The sequence below is a fragment of the Fragaria vesca genome, linkage group LG4 (genome assembly GCF_000184155.1).
Source record: "Fragaria vesca subsp. vesca linkage group LG4, FraVesHawaii_1.0, whole genome shotgun sequence".
Taxonomy (NCBI): Eukaryota; Viridiplantae; Streptophyta; class Magnoliopsida; order Rosales; family Rosaceae; genus Fragaria; species Fragaria vesca.
Window position 1 is genome coordinate 22,965,644 of NC_020494.1, and position 9,462 is coordinate 22,975,105.

At 36.8% G+C, this 9,462-nt stretch overlaps 1 pseudogene; it reads right to left on the reverse strand.

The window, feature by feature from the left end:
- Positions 1 to 9,462, reverse strand: part of LOC101298122 — a 16,934-nt pseudogene that overhangs the window by 774 nt on the left and 6,698 nt on the right.

Sequence of the window (9,462 nt, forward strand, 5' to 3'; positions counted from 1 at the left end):
CAGACCCCTTCTTTACTCCAATGATACTCCCACACATATTCAGAATGAACAACTCCCATGGGCGACTACATTTCAAATCTTTCACGAGCTTCTCATGTAGTTCAGAATCAACACTACCGGACCCCAGAATAATCATTGCTAGCCTTCCAACTTGCCCATAGGAAAGCTCAATAGTTGAGCTGGTATAATCAACAACGAGTTGTTTGAGAAGTTTTTTAAAAGCATCACTTTGTCTAAGAAGAATCATATTCCCTCTCAGAGTTTTTCTCCAATCAAAAGGAAATATGCAAGCAACAATACTTTCAGCTGACAGATCAACAAATTTCCTTAGTGTGTTTAGATCTTCATCATTCAAAAACTTGGATCCCAAAACACACTTCGCTACCGCATACATCTTTGCAGCTACATAAACCTGGTTAAGAGTCCAGCTCTGGAAAGAAACTGAATCGGACTTCTTGATAATGAACTTGTAGAGCTCTTCAAGCTTGTTCAAGACCTTAATACTACAAGAGATTAGTTTGGAACTCCAGAAATTCCGAGAATCCAAAAGAATTTGGAAATAGTCTATGGTGACCAATTCCCCCTTCATCAGAATATATCTTTTATTTTTACCTGTGACCCAATCATCATCAGACATGAGTGAAACATAGACTGGTTTCAGATCATCATGAAAATCCCTCCATACTCCCAAATAATTCAGAAACAAGTCTCCATAGCATCTCTTTTTGTTAACATCTTGGTCTTCAAGATTATCGAAATATTTGATCAAGTAAACAATCTTGTCCTTCACAAGATTCCAGAAATACACCAGTGAATCAACAGAAAACTGCTTTTTTGATTCCTTCACTTCTAAACACTTTATCATATCATCAGGCGATTTTTCTTCCCACAAATACTTTGAGCTTGAGGACAGATGAGAATTAAGTATTTTTTGGCTGGAAAACAGTTCAGCTCTCACCAATTTCATCTCTGGTCTGATATTATCAACCTCATCATAATAGTGAACTGCACATCTCTCAAGAAACTTAAGTTCAGTTTTATCAGTCCCTTTTTCTCTTATAGCCAGACCATACTCTTCTCTTGCATGTTGCTTCCAATCCTTAATATACTGCAAACCTATGTCAAATAGATCTCCCACCAAACATGCAGTAAGACACTCTGAGAAAAGTTTCCCCCTAGCATATACATCAGCCGCCAAATCATAGCGTTCTGCTAGTGAGAAGCATTCGCCGGCCTTTTGAAGTCCGGGTTCACCACATTTTTCCATATATATAGTAGCTGCAAAATTGAAATTTAATACTTGAGACATTAATTATACTTAAAACTCAAAAGGCCAATGACTGAAACCACAAAAGCTGGATAATCACAACAGATGATGCTATCATACCTGCCCTTACATACATCCCCAAATTACAAAAGCATCTAGCAGCATATTCTGGCCTTTCTATGGATTCAAAAATGTTTGCCGCATCCTCATAGCTGCCTGCTAGATAAAAGCATTCTGCAGCTCTTTCCAGTCCTTGTTCACCACATTTGTCCAAATAAATCCTACCTGCATCACCAAATATACTTACTCAATGCAAGCAAGAGTTTGGATATAGCAATAACAGACATATGAAAAATAATTATTTACTGTTGCAGGAAATTGTATCCTCATACCAGCCCTTTCGTAATCCCCTAAATCAAAAAAGCAATTGGCAGCAGAATTTGCCATTCCTATATCTTCAAAAGTTATTGCAGCTTCCCTAAGAAAGGATCTGGCCTTTTCAGGATTTGATGATTGCGTACAATCAGCCAAAACTTTAAGGCCAGATGCTCTTGACTTTCTTTCCCAATTAATATCATGTGCTTTTTCAAAGCACATAGTGGCCAGTTCATAGTTATGCTGGTGATATAGCTGCACAAAACATGAATATTAGTAATTCAGACAGATAAGAAGGAAAAAAAAAATAATGAAAGGATCCTATGAAAAAAATAATTATAATCATCTTAGCATCACAATGACAATCACTGTGATGCTTAAAACATGCATAAAGGTGATATTAATATAACATCTGATACAACAGCAGCAACAACAGCAGCAAAAATGCTTATATCTATTCCAGAAACTAAACTAACCTTCATGCCACGCATTCTCCACTCCTCTGGGGTACTTTCAACTTTCATTTTCTCTACAAGAGAATCATCAATTTGCCTCACTTGTATCAGACACTTCTTCTTCCAAAAGTCAAACATGGGACTGCAGATATCAGCCATTTTCTCATAAATCCAAAGTCTCTGTTTTGTGCGTGTAACAGCAACATACAATTGCTTCAATTCAGAGCACAGCAAATGGTGTTTGCCTCCATTGAAACTTGGAAATTTCTCAGGTGTTCTCGGATCAAGCAATTCATTTTCCTTCATATATTCATATATCAGCCTCCATTGCTGTTTGAGGGATGAAGATCCAAAAAAGTCATACAAAATCACATCCTACAAAACAGAGATATGAATGTTATGACTTACAAATGAACAAAGGATGGATTTGAGCCAAATATAAAAAGCCAATTGGCCCGATTGTATCTCTATATATATTATAAATTGCAGCAAGTTCTTATCAATTTCAAATCTGAACCAGCATCATACCCTAAAGACATTTAAAAACTGCAGCCAAATGATATTGAAAGAGAAAGAAACAAAAGAACCGATCTTGTCACTGGCAGATTGATTACAACTTAAATCTCTTAAGATGATCAACGTTACGACTTCCATGTGATACGACTATTTAATGACCACTATGGTAATCACCTGAAACTCGAGCCCCTTGCTCTCCAATATGGTAAGAACAAGAGCCTGCTTGCCAACAAAGTTGGAAATTTCCTTTCGAGCACAAGAGTCACGCACCAAAATAACCTGCTCTGCTCCGAAGCCAACAATGCTTCCTGATGTACTATTACTCCCAAATAACTTTCCAATCATATTTTCATTTTCATCTTCTCCGGATTCAAGTAAAACCGGAGCTTCCCCATGTACTGGACTAGTTTCAGGATTCAAAGGATCAATATATTGGGGGAAAAAATGATACAGTAGATCAATTATGCTCTGTGATAACTTCAATATACCATTATGTGTGCGGAAGTTCTGAGTCAAATGAAACTTGTTCGAGATTTTTGCTTTGCCAAACCCTTTTTCATGCTTGTTGCTTCCCGATTCCAACATAAACTTCTTGTAGAACAGATGCCGTATATCTTCAAATCTGAAGTCAATACCCTTTGAAATGGTCTGCGCCGTATCACCCGAAAAGACAAAACCCTCGTCGACATTACTACAGATATGCTTGAATAGGGCAACTTGACTCATTGTAAGATCCTGTACTTCATCAATGTACACATAATCCATCTCATCACCCCTATAATTTTCATGTTTCAGCCGACGGTGAATATCATTTACGAAATCAGCAATATCGAACTCCCCATTCCTCAGCTTCATTTTTTCATAAACCTGAAATATATCATATATGATCTCTTTATTCTCCTCACTAAGGTTGGAAGCACGACCTGACATTTTCACATAACAGTCCCTACTACATATCCCATCACTTGCTTCCAAAGCTTCCAGACCACCTTTTATATGAGAAATAATCTCTGTAAAGACTCTTGAAGCATCAAGCTTCTTTGTTATCTGGATATTAAAATGAGGCCAGTATGATGAATAGAACTTATCATAATTGACCTCCTTTGTCCTCATGACGGTTTGCAGCAGAACAGATCTAGAACACTCTAGTGAACCATGAGGAAGATTTAGCTTTTCAAGGAATCTTTCAAAGTAAGAATTACCCAAACTTCCATCCAGCATCATTAAGAACTTACTAAATGTTATGAAAAGAGGATAGATCTTCAGCGGAAGATCAAGAAAAGAGTTTGGAATATCCCCAAACTGTGCTTCCTCAGCATCAAAATCATCCATGTCAAACAAACTGAACTCAGATGAATGGCTTCCACCAGAAGAAAAACTGTAGGGACACAAAATTAATATTATTAAAACGATTCATCAATTGAAGTTGATGTATACAGTTGAAGAGAATATCTGGCATGGTTTGCCAAGATGACAATGTATCATATTAAGCTAAAATATCTACAGATGGATGAGCAGGAAGAATGGTATCACAAATGAGGTGCTAAATATCATGCATGCTTGCATATTTAGCTAACTTAATTGATAAAAGTTCATGTACCTAAGGTGAATTATTTGTTCGCAGAAACTGAATATGAATATGCAATGACAGAAATTAAGTTTTCTGTACGTACATTCAGGTTCGTTTCATTTGCATACTTACAAGATATTACCAAGTTTCATCTAAGATCAACATAAAGAATATAAAATGATTCTTGGGTATCTAGTGCTACAAGAGAATGGTGAACAGAATTAAAGAGTTCAGTATAAAATGTATATATAGTGAATACAAACAAATAGGTTCAATTATATATACTAAACCATCCACGATTCATTTGTGAAAGAATCCCCTTACCTTTTCAAATGTAAAACATGTTGCTTCACAGCAAAACAAAGTTTCGGACTCACTGTTACAAAAATCTGTCGTAGAACAGAACTCTCCTCTGCTCCATTCAATGCTTCTTCTGCCATATTGTGACCCTCTTCGTTCTGATACAACTTCATTGACAAAACAGTAGTCTTACCGGTTCCTGATCGTCCAACTATAAAGGTACTCCAACCGTAAAGGATTGCGTCCATTTCCTCGTCTGTGACTTCAAAAGGGAGATCCATTTTTGTACCCTCACGGTCAGAGAGTAAGTGATTCACCACCCCAGATGATAAGGAGTAGAACTTCATCAGTAACAAACTCTGATTGAACTTTGAACCTTCAACAGAACTATCATCCTGGGACATGCTAAGATCCTTATATCGAACAATATCCAAAGAGGGCGGCCAGGTCATTGGAACTTCCAAGTCACTGGTTGCAATTGACAAACCACAAAAGTATTACTATTTTCTAAAAATAAAACAAATTTGTACCTATATATATACATGTTGTATAATTCCATATAAAGGGGAACAGGAACAAATGTACAACTTCAATCAAAATACTAAAAGGTAAAACATACCCCTCGAAATATTTCTCACAGCAGAGTTTGATGAAACCGGCAGTATATCTCACGAAAAACAGATCCAAGTGATTTACCAGTGTTTGGATAGCACAAAGATCCGGCAATATGTCCCATACTTTTAAAACTTGCATGTATCTCAAATGTTTTATGATGTCAGTTGAGCAAAGAATATATAACCCTTGAACTTTGAACTTCTTCACAACCATCGAAGAGGTAACACAAACTATTTCAGCATTACGTTTCGTACCTCTCCAGCCAGTTGATAGCTTAAGTAGCAAACTGACTACAGACAACTTTGTTCGGATTGACGTCAGTCGATTGAACGACTTCAGAAAGTTATCACTGAAAGTCACCTAGAAAAATTGAGCTTTTCTTAAATACTTACAAAAACAAGTACTTTGAAAATTAAAGACGAATTAAAGCTGGGAAAATAGAAGCAGAGTACTGAAGCTTGTACCTTCCATCTAGCATGAGTAGCATCTGTGCACATGTGCATAGCTTTCCATATTCTCATGTTTGGTGCTATATTCTCCAAGTAAATGATAAACAGTGGTGTCTGAATGCCACTGTTGATATCAAACTCTTTCGATGCTTTGACTCTAAAACGAAGACAAGTAGTATTATCCTCGCTCTGATCTATTGGGAATAATTCAGTGGCTATTAGAAACACCCATGATCTCCCTTCCTTTAGTAGATCAGAAACAGTTTCAGGTTTAGCATCAGCTAAAATGAAAAGATCACCGGGCCTAGTTTCGTATGGCTCTTTACTGACATTGTTTCTCCAACAATCAACTTTGACATCACATAGCTTATTTCTTGCGCATGCTTCAATAGATATTACCTTACCAAACGGTGCTCCATGGATAGTTTCCACCTTGGATTGCAACTCAGATCGAGTTTCATCTAACAATGGATATATGTAAGAACCAAAATATTGTAGTAGGTCCGACCCAAATGATTGAGGACTCTTTCCCAATCCGGCAACCTACAAATATTGTTCGAATCGAAGGCAGATCATATCAGTAAAACATGTGTATCAGTAACGAGTGATGCATGTTTCATCTCTTAGAACAAATCAAGTACGCTCTGTACTAAACTAGAGATCGACATGCACAATTATATTATACCTTAACAGAAGAAATAAAACGATCAAGGAGTTAGGTTGACATGCAAACTCATTTCCAGACTAGGCATATTCCACAAAATCTCATCAAATTTTTAAGGGGGAGTAACAGAGACGAGGATGAGCAAGAGAGGTAACTGAATGTGTGTGTGTAAAACATTTTACCTGGTGCTGGTAAAAATTTTCATTGAGAATATCCTCCAGAGACCAAGAAAACACAACATCAACGAAGCTATCAGAAGACGACTCAAAACCCTCCATCATGATCCCCAGACTCTCTTAATGCCTCAATTACTGCATCTAACTATGAGTATGAAAGAGAGAAATGAGACGACTCTGCATGTAATATTTCTTCCCTGTTGTACTTGCTTCTTCACTTTTTCTCCTTTTTATCCTCTCTACTGTTCTTCTTTTCTTTTTCTCCTTTCTTTTTTTTTACAAAAAAATTTAATTGAGAGCTAAATTACGCTACACCATCATCATCAAGGCAAACTTATAACCTCAACCTTAAAAACCTAACAGTGGACAAGTACATATTACACCAGCCTTTAGATATGAATTTCCACAAAACCAATAAGATCTATTAGTAATAAAGATCGAATTTAAATAATAAGATCTTCGTCAGAAACCGTCTTTACCAACTGAGCCAATTTACTGAGCCAAGTTGGCTTCTTTTTCTCCTTTCTACTTTCTTCTTTTCTTTTTCTCCTTTCCACTTTCTTCTTTTCTTTTTTCTCCTTAATGGCCTTTTTTATGTTCATCTTAACTGAGGCTTAATTGTTATAACTTGTGAGTGACTGAGTACTGGAGAAATGGAAAAGGCGCGTGCGGTTGGATCACCATCCCGACCAACACGTGGAGAGCTAGAACCTCAAGGGCTAGCTAGGGTTCTGGTTTAGACAAGTGACGTCACCAGACCATACTGCAAAAGTAGAGCGCTATAATTAGTGGCAGTAGAAGTGAAAGGTGGAGAGTAAAGCGTTTCGTGTTCGCGGAGTGAATTTTCAAATTCCGAGAATCCTTTTTCTCGAAAGGCACATAGAGTAGGAGAAGAACTGAAGCTTTAAGCAATCTCAACATATTGGGCTCTATTTGGGAAAGCCAAAAGGGCCTGAGACAACCTCTAAATGGGCCCAATGAAGTCAAGAGAAGCCCAAGCTGGGCAGCCTTGTAGATTCTATTAGGCACAAGCAAAACAATACAAAAGAAACTCATTAGATGAAAGTCGTGAGAAAGTTGTGAGATTGCACATTTGCATGAAAGTTGTCTGACAAATTCAATGTGTCTTGCTAGTTTTTTTTAATGAAAAAGGTCATACTCTATTAACTAGGGCTGGCAATTTAGGTCATATCGAAACCAACCAACCGTACCAACCTAGTTAATATACTAAAAACTTGGTAACCGACTTACTTGATACGGTATACCGTACCAATTTTGGTAACATGGTTGTTACTTGGTATTGAGATTTTCATACAGTCGGTATACCGTACCAACCATGTATGTATAATTATGTAAAAATACACTTATATCTATGTAGGAAACGAGAATTGAACCTCTAACCTTTTACAAACAATCTATAAAATGTATAATATATGTAAAGAAAATTAAAATATATGTATAATATATAATATATGTTTTGTTTTATAGCTATAACATGCTATAGATATAAATACAATTAAATTATAAAGTGTTTAAATTTTAGCAAGAGGTATGTTTCGAAATCATGACTGCTCTGATGAAAAATATGACCACATACCATCAGACCAAAGCTATCATTGAATTATATTTGTGAAAAAATTATGTTTATCACTTCATTTTTTGGGCCACAATCTAAACTTGGTAGAGACTTATTACCAACCGTACCAACCGTACCAATTAAGTCGGTATACCAACTTCGGTGGTTGGTTTTGGTAGAGGATTTTGTCTACCAATCATAAGTTAGTTGGTACATGGTATTAATAAATAAAGTCGGTATACCTACCAATGAGTAAGCAGTAAAAAAACGATCTCCCAATGGGGTTCACAGAAAGAACCATTATGTATAAACTATTACAAATTCATCCAAAAAGAGTAAACTAAACTAGTAATTTCTAATACACCCACCTTCTTGTATGAAACCCATAACAAAATGAATGAAAACCCCGACTAATAAAAGTTTCCCCAAATGAGGTCACCGAGGTCTTTCTTCCTTATGCGATCTCTCCCACTCAAATCGAGATAATAAAAAACTCATTATCCATTGGTAAAAAGAGATGTGAGCTGAAAACAAAAATAAAAATAAAAACAAAACAATAACTACCCAAGAAGAAAACCCTAAGAGTCATCCCTGACCAAGCTTTGCCACCGTCAATCCCTACCCAAGCTGAAGCCGCCGCCGCCGCCGCTACCGTGCTCACACTGTGAAACCCGACACCAGCAACCAACCCAAGCTCACGATTTTGCCCTCTAAGTTTATCAATAATGCGCCATCATACTTTAATTAGTTTAGGAGAGTTTGAGATATCTTTGTCATCCTGGGCCAACGACCCATTAACAAACCAGCCCAAACCCGACCGAAGAAACCTAATCCATCTATCATTTCGTTATCTATCTTTCACGCTCTCATAGAAATCTTGAACCCTAAGAAGAAAAAAATATGGCTTCTGCAACCGAAACGAGCTCCCAGCAAGATGTGAAAAAACTGACCTTCTCCTTTGAGAATCTCGGCACCTCTTCTCCCGGTATGAATTTTTTCGTTCAATTTTTCTCGTATGTTTTGGGATTTTTCAACAGTTTGTTGCGAATGTTTTTGATAAAAATATGATTAATGATTGTGAAAAATATCTGTTACTTTATAACCTCAGATCTGAAAGTTGTTGTTGTTGCTCTTGTCAGGTACAAAGAAACCGTTGAGTTCCAGCAGCGATGGTTTTTTTCTCATCTTATGTTTTGAGATTTTCTGCTTAATTCGTTCCCGTTTAGTTTATTAATTTGTTTCCTATGTTAGAATTATATTAGTGATATCGTTGTTATATTGTACTTGTTATATTCGTTCCCATTCAAGATTCTTATTTATTTTATCTTTTATGGGTATCTAACAATGGAACTGAAACAAACAGGCTCCTATCCTCCCATCCCGTTCAGGTCGGAGTTCATAGTGCCGGATCCTGAGGTGAACTACAAACAAACAGCCGCCTATATTCGAGTGGGGGGTGAAAATTCTTACTTAGACATGTCCCAGTTCATAGTGACTGG